At 37.2% G+C, this 13,952-nt stretch overlaps 1 long non-coding RNA gene across 1 annotated transcript in view; it reads right to left on the bottom strand.

Moving 5' to 3' along the window:
• LOC103875946 overlaps positions 1–12,957 on the bottom strand; it is a 30,397-nt gene extending 17,440 nt beyond the window's left edge. Inside the window, exon 1 of the long non-coding RNA XR_002515763.2 lies at positions 9,043–12,957. This is a non-coding gene — a long non-coding RNA (uncharacterized LOC103875946). The remainder of the gene's footprint in view (positions 1–9,042) is intronic.
• Positions 12,958–13,952: the final 995 nt, after the last annotated feature.

Genomic DNA, 13,952 nt, shown 5'->3' with positions numbered 1-13,952 from the left:
ATAAGGTAGTAACTAATGTAAAATCCCTTTATTTGAGATTTCAAAGCAAAAAATTCAATAATTGAGTTCCTACTATATTCTTTGTTCTAATTATATTTTGTCATTTAATATTTACAACATGGTTAGTCTTTAGAAAAAGCATAGGCTACATATGGTGACAACAGAAATGCTCAGAAATTGCTTTGTAATCAGAATATACCTCCCACCAGAGAATCTGAAGCATATTTTGAGTTAATGCAAATATTCTCAGAAGGGATAATACTTTAGGTTATATTAATCATTTCTACATTATGATGAATAATTTTATCTGCTCTATTTATGGAAATAATTTTTCCATTATTATATACTTCCAATTATTGCTTTTTAAAATATAAAATAGTAATAATTAGAAGTATATAATAATGGAAATTTAAATATAATGGAAGTATTTAATAATGGAAATTTAAATAGAAATTTTTTATATTTAAAAAAGTAATAATTGAAAGTATATAATAATGGAAAAATTACAACTTATTAGATAGCAGACTGTATTATGAAGTAACAACGATCCGAAGGCTGAGATACCAGTGCCAAAACAGAAATAAAATACAAATAGAAATCAACACATAAATCATACAACTGATAAGAGTTTAGTGAATGACAAATGAGGCATTTTTAAATCAGAAAAAAAAAAGTAACAAAAAATCTTGGCTAACTACAATGTGCCAAATTTAAATTCTTAGCTTGTACTTTTGTTGTTGTTGTTTGGTAGAGACTGGGTTTTGCTATGCTGCCCAGGCTGGTCTTAAACTCCTGGGCTCAAGCAATCTTCCTGCCTCAGCCTCCCAAAGTGCTGGGATTACAGGTGCGAGCCACCATACCTGGCCAGCCTTCCACCTTAAGTCAAATTAAATTCCAAATGAATTAATAATTTAAATGTAAAAAGTAGAAGGGTAAAAGTCCCAGACTGAAAAAAAAAGATCAAATATTATATATCTGTGTGTTAAGAAAAACTAAAAGATAAGCCAAAAATGAAAAATTAATTGATCTAGCCTTGAAAAAATATAAAATATCCATCAAAAAAGACCACAAAGTTAAAGACAAGCAACAAACTGAGAAAAATATATAAATTGTGTATGGTACATCAATTAATTATATGACTAACACATAAAAAGGTCTTGCAAATGGATCAGAAAGATAATATCACAAATTCAAAACTTGGAAATGCCTGTGAGTAGCCAATTCATGAAAGAAGAAAAGTAAAGGCTAGGCCTGGTGGCTCATGACCAGAACTGAAAGGTCAATTTGATAATGATGCTGCACCACCCAACAGATCTGATAACTCAAGCAAACATAACGATCCTGCTGTCCAATAAAAAATATGAAAAGAAAGAAAGAAAGAAAGAAAAAAAAAAAAAAAAGAAAGAAAATGGAGAAAGAGAAAGAAAGAAAAAAAGAAAGAAAGAAAAAGAAAGAAAGAAAGAAAGAGAAAAGAAAAGAAAGAAAAGAAAGAAAAGAAAGAAAGAAAGAAAGAAAGAAAGAAAGAAAGAAAGAAAGAAAGAAAGAAAGAAAGAAAGAAAGAAAGAAAAGAAAGAAAGAAAGATCATCCACATGTAGGGGAAAATTAGTCCCATTTCACTCTGATAGATCTGATGGGATCAGCTTGAGCCCAGGAGTTTACTATTGCAGTGAGTTATGATCTTGCCACTGCACTCCATCCTGGGCCACAGAGAGAGACCCAGTCTCAAAAAAAGAAAGAGGAAGGAAGGAAGGAAGGAGGGAAGGGAAGGGAAGGGAAGGGGAGGGGAGGGGAGGGGAGGGGAGGGGAGGGAAGGGAAAGATCCATAAGCATGACAAGAGAAACTCATATTTAAAACAATAATAATTTACCATTTATCACCTATCAGATTATACAAGAATATAAGAACATAATAATCCCTGCTATGGAAATGGATACTCTGCATGGATGTGTCAATTAATACAAACTTTTTCAAATGAATTTGGGCAACATGTATCAGAAGGACCACCACCCAACAGGCCACTGTTTACAATTTATCTAAGGAAAATATCCAATAAAGTTAAATGTTTCCACCTCATTTATAATACTGAAAACATGGAAAAAAGCTTAAGTAAGTTATACAATGTTAGCCAATGCCTTGATTAAAAATGAAAATGAGCATGTACATATATGGATACAGAAAGCTACTTAAGTGAGCAATATAGGCTACAAAGTGAGTGCAAAGTAAAATGTTTGTGACTATATATACACAAAAAGCCCAGAATACTATATGCCAAAATGTTAACACTAAATATTGCTGGTGATTGGATCACAGATAATTTATTTTCCTTTGCTTATCTGTATTTTCCTTTTTTTTTTTTTTTTTTTAAACAATTGCTTGAAGAATCACTTTTAAGATAATTCATTCAGGGCAGTCCTGATGAAGCTTGGGAGATAGAAGGGTAAAAAGAAAATCAATTTCCAATTAGTGGAAGCAGGAAAGGTGAGAATGCAAGAAACAAACTTTACCTAACTCACAATTTGTTTATAAGCCAGTCTTGATATCAGAAACACTGTGAGGTGACAGGATAAACCCAGAATATTTCTCAATGGCTCAAGAGCTTCTTCCCTTTGCTTATTTTTTAGAGTGTAATGCTGGCAGAGCAAAGAGCTTTGATTTTTTTTTTTTTTTTTTGAACCTTGATTATTAAATGGAGATCCCACAGTGACTATTTAATAACAAACATTTAACTTTCCATTTTCTTATTGTTTAAGATTCTGAAGATGCCTGACATTTGTTGTCAAAAATTTATTCATCTATTATGCACCACTAAATCTGTGTGGTGTCCTACATTTGAACTCATCTTCTACAACACACAGAACCTGTTGACAAATGTCTGTTTTTTCCACAGCCTTCATGATACGATGACTCATTCCCCGGTGGGTGGTAGGTAACTCTGCCCTTGGTCACTAAGTGAATGATTTGGAAAGCCTTTGTGGCTGAATGTATTTGAGCTAAATGATGCAGTGGGAAAGATGGGGTCACAGAAAGAGCACAGCACTGCAGATTGTCAAATGGTGCATGGCAGGCATCAGAAATGTGGTGCAGATGGAGAGGCTGTGAATACATTTCAGGTACTGCAGCAATTAGAGCAAGCCGAAATCCACACCGGTTCTCCTTGGATATTGGAATATACTGTTAGTGTTCTCAAAAATACAGATGGTGTTTCAATACACATAATAGCCTTAACTCTCACCATCTGGACCCAAAAGAGACTTTTCTGCTTGGATTCCCCAATCAGTGACCATGTTTTACTGTATTAGGAGCAATTAGAAGTGACATTTCTTTGTTTCTGTTTTTTTCTCAACTGATAACCTTAGCATTCCTATTTTCTTTCTCTGATTTTTTTTCCCTCTGCACCCTGTCACTTAGTACCCTCTCTGCTCTGAGTTGATTAGGACATCTGATTCCAAGCAATTCTACTCTGTCTCTCATTCATCATGCACAAGCCAATTTATAGATGGGTAGTTTGAGTGGCACTCATTCTCCAAGGAAAGGTGACATGCTCATAACTAATGTGGTTTTGTCAACAAGCAAAGAAAGAAACATCTGACATGGTATTTTATGTTGTCTCTGTTGTACGGTTGGAAAGAGAGGCACCAGTTCCTAAGCCACAGTGAAGAAAATGCAAAGCAATCACTCAAGATACCATCCCATCAGAGTGACAGGATAATTTTTTGAGATGCTGATTTGTGTCTTGCTCTCTTTTCCATTGTAAGAAAGACTTGGGGCCTCTTTTGCACACCCTTGCTTCAAAGGACATTGGTATTACCAGGCTGATAGCAGAGGTTACCTACAGACACTTTTATTTCCTACAGCTGATTTTCTGGGGGGGGGGGGAAAGTTTATAGTGAGCAGTTTAAAGTGGAATAGGAAATAAAAGTATTGTGGTTGAATTGCATCCCCTAAAAAAAAGATATGAAATTCTAACTCCCAATACTTGTAAATCTGACCTAATTTGGCTATCGTGTTTTTGCAGTAATCAAGGTAAGAGGAAGTCATGTTGGATTGGGGTGAGCCTTAAATTCAATAACTGGTATCCATGTGAATACACTGGGACACAGACACACCCAGGGAGAATGCCACATGATGGTGCAGGCAGAGAATGGAGTGATACGACTGCAGGTCAAGAGATGTCATTGAGTTCCAGCAACCAACAGAAAAGAGAGGAAAGAACAGGAGAGAGGGAAGGGACAGATTCTCCTTCAACTTCCAGAAGAAACCAATCTTATCAACACCTTGGTATGAATTCTACCTGGTACCACTTCTGCATTCTGCCATTGTTTCTAATATTTGAGGAATCTGTGATTTGGTGGGCAGCAACTTATTAAGGGGAACCAAGCTAGCTTAATAAAGTAGACTTAGGAAGATATGTCATTCAATTATGTAAAAGGATTTTTCATCTCACCTGAATTTACCTTTCTTGAACTTTTGCAGGTGCAAATGATATCAGATTGTACATTGAGCACTCGCTATTGACACAGACGGCTTATTTTTAGCAAAATAGCTCCCAGAATACTTTATAGCACCTACACACAGAAAGAAATCTACATCTTGAAAAAATACAGCAAAGCTGTCAATTTGAACATGCAATTGTGTAATGAATGCTATTAAAAACTTATTTTGGGAAGCAGGACTGTACACTAAGAACTTTCTCTTGATGTTTTTCTATTAGACCATTTTAACAAGTCAATTTTTTTCCAAAGATATCTAAGTGGATATGTGGAGCATTTAACATTTCTAGGCATGTACCTAGTGTATGTGCCCAATGATTATAGGAAATTTGATGTTTAGAAAAAATTTTTATGGGTGGAAGAGACTGCAACTCTTAGAACTGGTAAGGATGTGATACATTTCTGGCCTCAAGAAAGGCATAATTTAATCAGGAAATGTAAGCACAAATGGCAAATAACACCACAATGAAACATCTACTGAGCTTGTTTAAAGTCATTTTGATATTTCATCTCTTAAGACTTCTGATATCTATTTGAGCACTTTCAAATTGTGTGCAAATAAATGGACAATGACAGCTGAAGGGCAAATAGTTTATGTATTTCTTTGCATTCTTTTTAGTACTGCACACCGCAAACCAAACTCATCTCCATAGACAACACCTAGAAAATATTAGGTCACTGGACTGCAGTTGGAAAACTTATACAAAAATACACTTCAAAAATACACTTGGAATTGGTATCTTCCCCTCCACTGCCTTGAAGCATTTTACAACCCTAAATTCTAAGAATGTCTTTCCCACTCTTCTCCGAAATGAAAATCCAGCTGATAAAAGAAAGCCCAAGTTACTTTTGATTCTTCTATTTCCACAAAACACACATCAAGTTTTATCATAGATACTTCTTACAGCTCCTCTTGAAATTTCCAGAAACTTTGTTCCTTACCCATTCAGAAAGAAGTCAGATTCTCTTGGTTCTAATTCTCAAAGTTTGGCACCTTCAGTTCATTTCCATTTCTTTCAAGATGAGCTTTGCAGTCAGGGAAAATGGTTTCCACTTAATTTTCACTCAATCTATTAAACAGGATAAGGTCTAAGCTACTGTAACAAAAACTCCTCAAAATAAAGTAGTTCAAATAAATGGACACTCATTTCACCATGTTGTAACAGTTAAAAGGGGTTAGGAGACTCTGTTCCATGGAGTTACTCAGGGACCCAGGCTGATGCAGCAGTTCTGCTATCTCCAAGGGGCCTCCAAGGTTGCTCTATTCATGGTCTTTCCACCATTAAGATCAATATAAACCTACTCATGTTTGTCCATTGCAAATGGAGGAAAGAGAGAGGGTCTAAGGCTCGTGATTTTCCTTAGGAATGAGATAAAATTTTTGTATATCAATTATGTTCACTAATCACTAATGAATATTTGTTAATAGTAAGATTGTTTTTATTTATTTTTTTATTTGTTATTCATTAATAATAATATTTAACCTAAGTGGCTACAGCTAACCATTTAGGTTAAAAGTTAAATAGCCTCACAGGACAGTTATGTGCCCAGAAAGAAAGAGAGAACACATTTTTTGGAAACAAGAGTTTTCACACTCAAGGGTTACAAATCATATGGTTCATTTATTTTTAACTCTGCCCCCCAAGAATTACCAATAGTAGAGACAGGTTATTTTGTTAGTTTTGCTTATTGAGGGAGAAAGCTAGAGAGTACCTCCATGAAGGAAGGAAGGAAGGATGGACAGATGGACAGAAGGGAGGAAGGAAGGAAGGAGAAGAAGGAAGGAAGAAGGAAGGAAGGAAGGAAGGAAGGAAGGAAAGAAAGAAAGAGAAAGAAAGAAAGAAAGAAAGAAAGAAAGAAAGAAAGAAAGAAAGAAAAAGAAAGAAAGAAAACAGAAAAAAAGGAAAGAAAGAGAGAGAGAAAGGAAGGAAGGAAGGAAGGGGAAAAAAGAAGGGAAGGAAGGAAGGGAGGGAGGGAGGGAGGAAGGAAGGAAGGAAATCATTCACGAGAAGGTAAACCATAAATCTTGGTACTATTTTTGTTCCTTTCTCATTCTGCATTTCCTAAACCAACAGAAATATTTCTAGTACCAGACAGTGTATCAAGTGCTATTAAGTCATTTGACTGGAAAAAAATGACAGAGATTTCTTGCTCAATGGTCAAATTTTCATCTTGTGGAGCTCAGTGGACTTGCTTGCTCTTATTATCTGCTGAGAACTGAGAGTTCTAAATTCAATTCAAATAATTAAAGGAGGTTTAGTGCCTACAAATATAAGTTAGACAGATGTGGAAAACTAAGCATGCTACAGAAGAAAACTGTCACACTAAAGTTAATAGGAAACAAAATTTTTGAATATCTCAGAGGAATAAGAGATACTTTTCTAAAGGGAAGGGAGAAAGCTAGTTGGGCAAATGGCTAAATACTTTTGAAGAGAGAGAATGACTATAAGTTCAATCTTGTTTATCCTGGCTAGTTGTACCAAGAACAGTGCAAAAACTTGATAGGAATAGTCTGAGGCCATCCAGCTAGGAAGTCGTATTTACTCAACCCTCAAGTTTTAATTTCTAATAATATCCATGATCTCACACTTGTCCTCTGACAACTACGGCCCTAGGTCTTTAACTGTAGCCAGTATTTCCACTCACAATGGTAGTGAGCACCTGCAATCCAAGAGTCACATATATTGTATGCATTTAATTAAGGTCAGCCTTTAGCTTAATTTCTGGACCCACTACTCATACTAGCATCTCTGTTGCTTGGTGCTATTCTCTGTGCTTATCATCTGCCTCTGTCCCTTGTTCTTGGTTTAGTCTTTGTAGACTTTTATCTCTGGCACACTGTGGGTGTCTTTACAAGGTCTAGGCCTAAAGGCATCTGATTTGTCAGACTACTTCCCACCTAACCATCTTTCTTCTGCCCTGTCCTTCAGGAGAATTGGATCCAACATTTCAGGTTCTGCATTGACAGAATTGGGGAAAGTAGATTTGGGAAGGTTCTGGAAATCTGATAGCAACTAACATTGAATAAACAGCTGTAGTATGTTCTGCAAGGTAATATGAAGAATATGAAGTGCCATTCCTAGATGTACAAGCGGCATAGAGTCTAATTGGAGAGACAGCAGAACTGTGCAAAACACATGCAACTTAAAGCAAATGTTTACCTGGTACTCACAAAAGCAATGGAAATAAATTTTCTCTGTAATTTAAACCAACAACTCCTTCCTACAATTATGAATAACTAAGTCAGAAGTGTATTTGGGGATGTGAATGATTCAAAAAATGGTCGAAATGTCTTGCTTTCGATGTATGAATATATACAGCTTTGTAATAGAATTACATTTTCCATGACATACAATTTTCTATGGTCATCCTATTATCTTCAGGCAAACTATTACTTCCCTTACCTCTTTACTGAAACTAAGGACTGAAAACAGATGTGAAGTTTGAAATGAAATGCTGAAAGTAAATAGTGGTGCACTGAAGGCATTGATTTCTTTTCAGTCTTTCTCTAACGCATTAGTTTAAATAATGGGATAACACTTTGAAGCATGTCCTTGATTTGTCATAAAGTTTAGCGTTCTAAGAATTTATTTTGGATGTACTCATGGAAACAAATGCCATCAAGTATGATGGCCAGTGTGTTTATCCGGGAAGTCACCTTATACTTTCAAAAAAAACAAAGAACATGCCTCTGGTAGTGAGTCAGTATTTTCACTTAAAGCAGTAGACTGAACTTGATGTGGGAAGAAAGGGTTGTGTCTGATTCTTGATTCTTGTTTTGTTTTTGCTGCAGAACCTGGCATTTTACCTGGTAACTCAGAAGTGCTCAAAAAGTCTTTTTTAAGCTGAGCAGGACTCAGCCGTTGTGGTAGGCAGAATAATGCCCACTCAGGGATAGATGTTAAGGCCTGGAATCTATAAATATGTTAGATTATATGGTAAAGAATGACTTTAAAACAAGGAGATTATCTTGGATTATCTGAGTGGGCCCAATGTAATTGAAAAGATTCTTAAATAAAAAAGAAGCAGTCACAACTAAGAAATCTGCAAAAGCAGTAGTCCCATACTATGGAGTCCACCAAATGATTACTACATTGAATATGGTTTGGCCGCGTCCCCTCCACCCAAATCTTGTCTTCAATCGTAGTTCCCATAATCCCCATGTGTTGTGGGAGAGACCCAGTGAGAGTTAATTGAATCATGGGGGCAGTTACCCCATGCTGTTCCCATGATAGTGAATGAGTTCTCACGAGATCTGATTAATTTAAAGGTGTCTGACATTTCCCTTGTTGGCACCCATTCTCTCTCCTACTGCCTAGTCAGGAGGTGTCCTCTGCCATGATTATCAGTTTCCAGAGGCCTCCCCAGCCATGCAGAACTGTGAGTCAATTAAACCTCTTTTCTTTATAAATTACCCAGTTTCAGGTATTTCTTCATGGTAGTGTGAAAACGGACTAATACAACATTCTTAAGATAGTATCCAGCAAGCTTGCTATTCTCTACACAAAACGACCTACATCATACTCCACCCAGCCTCTCACATAGCTTACCAGATGTATGTTCAGTCATTCAGGCTGTCTCAGTCTACTCCAGTTGCCCTAACAAAATACCATAGACCAGGTAGTTGAAACAACAGAAATTTCTTTGCTTCCAAGTTCCGGAGTCTGGAAGTCTGAGATCAGGATGCCAGCATAGTCAATTCTCATGAGGCCTCTCTTCCTGGCTTGTAGGTGGCCGCCTTCTCTCTCTGCACTCCACATGGCCTTTCTTCAGTGTGTGTGCGTGGAGAGAGAGAGGGAAATCTCTGGTATCTCTTCCTCTTCTTATAAGACCACCAATTCTATCAAATCAGGCCCCTACCCTTTGTGACCTCACTAAAAGTTAATTGCCACCTAAAAGCCCCATTTTCATATACAGTCATATTGCGGGCTAAGGCTTCAAGATAAAATTTAAGGGAACATAATTCAGCGCATAGCACAGTCTCACTCTCATTTACATTCTTTCCCAGTCTCCCTGGCTAGATATAAATATTTCCTCAGCTACAAGGCTTCCTGTTGTGTCCTGCTCCTCCTTAGGCATGCCTGCCTTGAATGACTGAATACTTGCCCACATAGAGAAATCAATCAATTCTGTTGTATTCCTCAGCTCAGAAAAGTGAACTAACTGAAACCCTGTAGTGTGTAGCAAAAACAGGCCTTTCACCCACAATTCTCATAAAGTGGATACATCGTTCCAGACTTGTCAGTTGTAATAAAATATACTCTTCTCCAAGTTATTCGAAATCTCCTCTTAGCATATGAAAGAATGGGCTTTTGAATGCAGAAATTTTGATCCCTTAACTTTTTTTAAATTAACTATAATAAATTTTGACTGCCAGACAACTTAATCATGGAGTATGAAATATCTAATTTCCAAGGTATTAGACCTTCTCCTTGATAGTTAAGCGTCATTTTCAGGTAACCTCACTGTGAACATTCCAAGAACATTAACATGTTTTTATTATATGTGTTATAATGATAATATTATTATATGTGTACATGTAAAGAACATGCAAATATTTAAACCCAGCCCCTAAAGGAGCTGGAAATGGTACGTCTTATGTTTGCTTTACTCTTGCCAAAGAGAAAGAAAAAATAACACATACACAGGAGAGAGCAGATTCAGATGATCCTGCCTGAAGCTTCATAATCAATTTACGAATCCAGTAAATATTTCTTGAACACTTACTTCAATAGAACCGGAATTATGAAAATTAGAAAAATGGAAAACATCCATTCTTATGAAAAAACATAAATAAATAATCAACCACATAATGAGCTCTCAATTTAATAGACAGAGAACTATAAACAGACAGGTACAAGATCAGAGCTATGAACAAACTGTGATAAGCAGGGACAAGTATGAACATTGGAGCAAGATACCTTGAGGCTACTAGGTAACCAAATAGTTTTTTCAGAAGAGATAATAATTGAGCATTTCTCCTCTGCCCATAAGTGAGGAGAGAAGCTTCTGCCCAAGCTTCTGTTTTTCTCTAGCCATGTCTTAGCAATTTTCTGAGGAAACATTGTTAATCTTATTAGTCAAATCTCAGAATATTCACTGGAACCTACTTTATACTGGGGCAGTTCCTGAGTTGTAAAAGGCATAAGGCCATGCTCATAGTCTACTCTTCCATTTCTTGCTTTCACTTCCTGCTCCTATGAGATGAGCATGAGAATGTAGCCACTCTCATTCATGCAACTATTCTGATGCTTTGGATATTCTAGATTACATAAGAGGAGTAGGACGTCCCTCTTATGCTGGTCCTAAATCATATACTATATCACAGTTCATCAGAGATGATATACAATGGAACAATAGAAGGTGCTTTCTGGCATGTAAAATAATTATAATTCCCCATTTGGCTATAATTCCTTGCTTATAAAGCTCCCTTACTTTCTAATAGGGAACTTCAAGGAGGAGGATGAGTGGGTGTTTGGATTCAGGGACCAAAACTGCATTTTCAAAACTTCATCATCAAAAACAGCTTGAGCTGAGTCTTAAATGATAAGCAGGATTTTCTAAGTGAGGGGTAGGAGGTGGGGGTGGGAGGTATCTGAAACAGGCAGCATAAGGAGAGCATTTAAGAGCAGAGCAAACAGCACCAGCAAAACTGTGATACAACTGCAACATAGATAGGGTACATGGAGGAGAAGAATAAAAGACGGCATGGCTGAATAGGACTGGGTCCAGGTCAGGAAAGCTTGGTGGTCATGCTAATATGATTGGATTGTATTCTGTAGACTGTCAAATGCAATAGAAGAAATTTAAACAAAAGAACAACATAAAATATCAGTATTGTTGAAAGGTGTCTTTGGAAGTAGAATGGATAATCACTAGGAGGATGACAGCAGCTAGGAGACAATGAAATAATGCAGACAAACGAGAGCAGTGGCAAAAGAGGAAAGAATGAAATAAATATTTGAGTGTCTTTGAGATCTATACCACTGTTCTAGGTACTTCATAGCCATTTACTTTTATTTTCCCAAAATAACCCTGTGAAAATGTTGGGACTGAGAGATTGCATGGTACTTAGCTCAAAGTCTCAATAGCCATAAAATAAGAGAATTAGAATTGGAAGTCATGTCTGTCTTATTTCAACTCTTACTCTCTTTTTACAATGAACAGTCTTATACACCAGAGAGAATTTTAAAAAATCAATATTGAGACAAAAGAAACTAATTAAATGTGGTGGAGGGAAGAAGATGAGGGATGGGCCAGTTGATTCATCACTGAGACAATAAACTGAATAGAGGTTATCATAGAACAGCTAAGCATAAATGCCCCATATAGTTGAATGTTCAATATACAGAACAGCAAAATGGCCTGTGATATAGGCATAGACTTGAGTGTCACCACCACACAGAATAACATTGCCCAAAGAAAAGACAAAATGAGAAGAAAATAACAGTAAAGATGTTGTATACACATCAGAAACCAAATCAGTTTTGTGGGTTTTTTGTGTTCTTTTGAGCATATAAAAGTTAACATAAAGATTCTTAAATCAGGATTAAAGTGCTGCAAATGTCAAAATGGAACACTGTGGTAAATATAGAGGTAGCAATAGCACAAACAGTTGCCAGTACTAGAGTTAGAGGGCAGGAGAATTGGAGGTTATTAAAACATAGAAGCTTAAAGAATGGGTCCTGAGGAAATATAATTTAGACCTCTAAGGAAGAGCATGCCGGGTATCTCCAAGACTACCCTCACACTCAATAATTAGCTAGAAGGACTCACAAGACTAAGAAAAGTTCTTATACTCATGGATATCATGTATTAAAGTGAAACAATACGGATGAAAATCAGCAAAGGGAAAAGGTATATGGGCACCATTCTCAACAACAATAGGTACAAGTTTGCAAGAGTCCTCTCTGAGTGGGGTCACACAGATCCACTTGATTCTCCTAGCAACAATATTTGATGACACATATGAGATATTGACAACCAAAGAAGCTTACCTTAGCCATGTGTACAGGGTTTTTATTGGGTGTAGTGAGTTGTCCCCCACCTCCCTAAAAGTTATATCCCAGTCTTACCTGTTAGTGCCTGTGTGTGATTTTGAAATAAGGGCTTTGCATATATAATTAAGACTCTCAAGATAATATCACACTCTGGAGGCAGGGACAAGAGTGTGGAGGACACAAGGCTAAAAGATAGTAGATGTGTGGCTCCAAATTACTTGGATCATATGAGGTTGATTTGATCCTATCAATCAACTGAGAAGAATCCAGGAATCAAGATGTGATTATCCAGGAATGATCTCTGAAGGAACCTTTGGTCTAATGTTGTCTAATGTGTGGATCCTTGTGGCATATATGGGAAAGTCACAAGGGTTTGAGTGTCATAATAGACTTCTCAAGAGATCTGGTTGTTTAAAAGTGTGTAGAACCTCCTCCTTCACTCTCTTCCTCCTGCTTCCACTATATAGGATGTGTTTGCTTCCCCTTCGCTTTCCACCATGATTGTAATTTTCCTGAGGCCTCCTGAGAAGCAGAAGCCTGTATATACCACATAACTGTGAGCCAATTAAACCTCTTTTTAAAATAAATTAACTTGTCTCCAGTACGCCTTTATAGCAGCACAAGAATGGACTAATACAGAAAATTGGTACCAGAAGTGAGGTATTGCTATAAAGATACCCAAAAAATGTGGAAGCAACTTTGCAACTGGGTAATGGGCAGAGATTGGAAGAGTTTGGAGGGCTCAGAAGAAGACAGGAAGATAAGGGGGACTTTGGAAATTCCTAGAGACTTGTTGAACGGTTTTAACCAAAATGCTGATTGTGATGTATGAACAGTAAAGTCCAGGCTGAGGACTCAGGCGAAGATGGAGACTTATTGGGAACTGGAGTATAGGTCACTCTTGCTATGCTTTAGCAAAGAGATGGGTAGCATTGTGCCCCTGCTCTAGGGATCTGTGAAAATTTGAACTTGAGAGGGATGAATTAGGGTATCTGGCAGAAGAAATCTGTAAGCAACAAAGCATTCAAGAAGGGACCAGGCTGCTTCTAACAGCGTATTCTCTTATGTGTGAGCAAAGAGATGATCTGAAACTGAAACTTACATCAAAAGGAAAGCAGAGCATCACAGTTTGGAAAATTTGCAGCCTGATCATGTGGTAGAAAAGAAAAACTCATTTTCAGGGGAAGAATTCAAGCCAACTGCAGACATTTGCATAAGTAAAGAGGAGTGAAATGTTAATAGCCAAGACAATCAGGAAAATGCCTTTAAGACATTTCAGAAAACTTTGTTGAAGCCCCTTCCATCACAGGCTTGGAGGCCTAAGAGGGAAGAATGGTTTTGTGGGCCGGGCTCAGGCCCCCACTGCCCTGTGCAACCTTGTGACACTGTTCTCTGTGTCCCAGCCACTACAGCTCCAGTCATGGCTAAAAGAGCCCCAGATACATCTCAGACCACTTCTC

The sequence above is a fragment of the Papio anubis genome, chromosome 9, assembly GCF_008728515.1.
Source record: "Papio anubis isolate 15944 chromosome 9, Panubis1.0, whole genome shotgun sequence".
Classification (NCBI taxonomy): Eukaryota; Metazoa; Chordata; class Mammalia; order Primates; family Cercopithecidae; genus Papio; species Papio anubis.
This window is presented reverse-complemented; position numbering and strand designations above follow the sequence as displayed.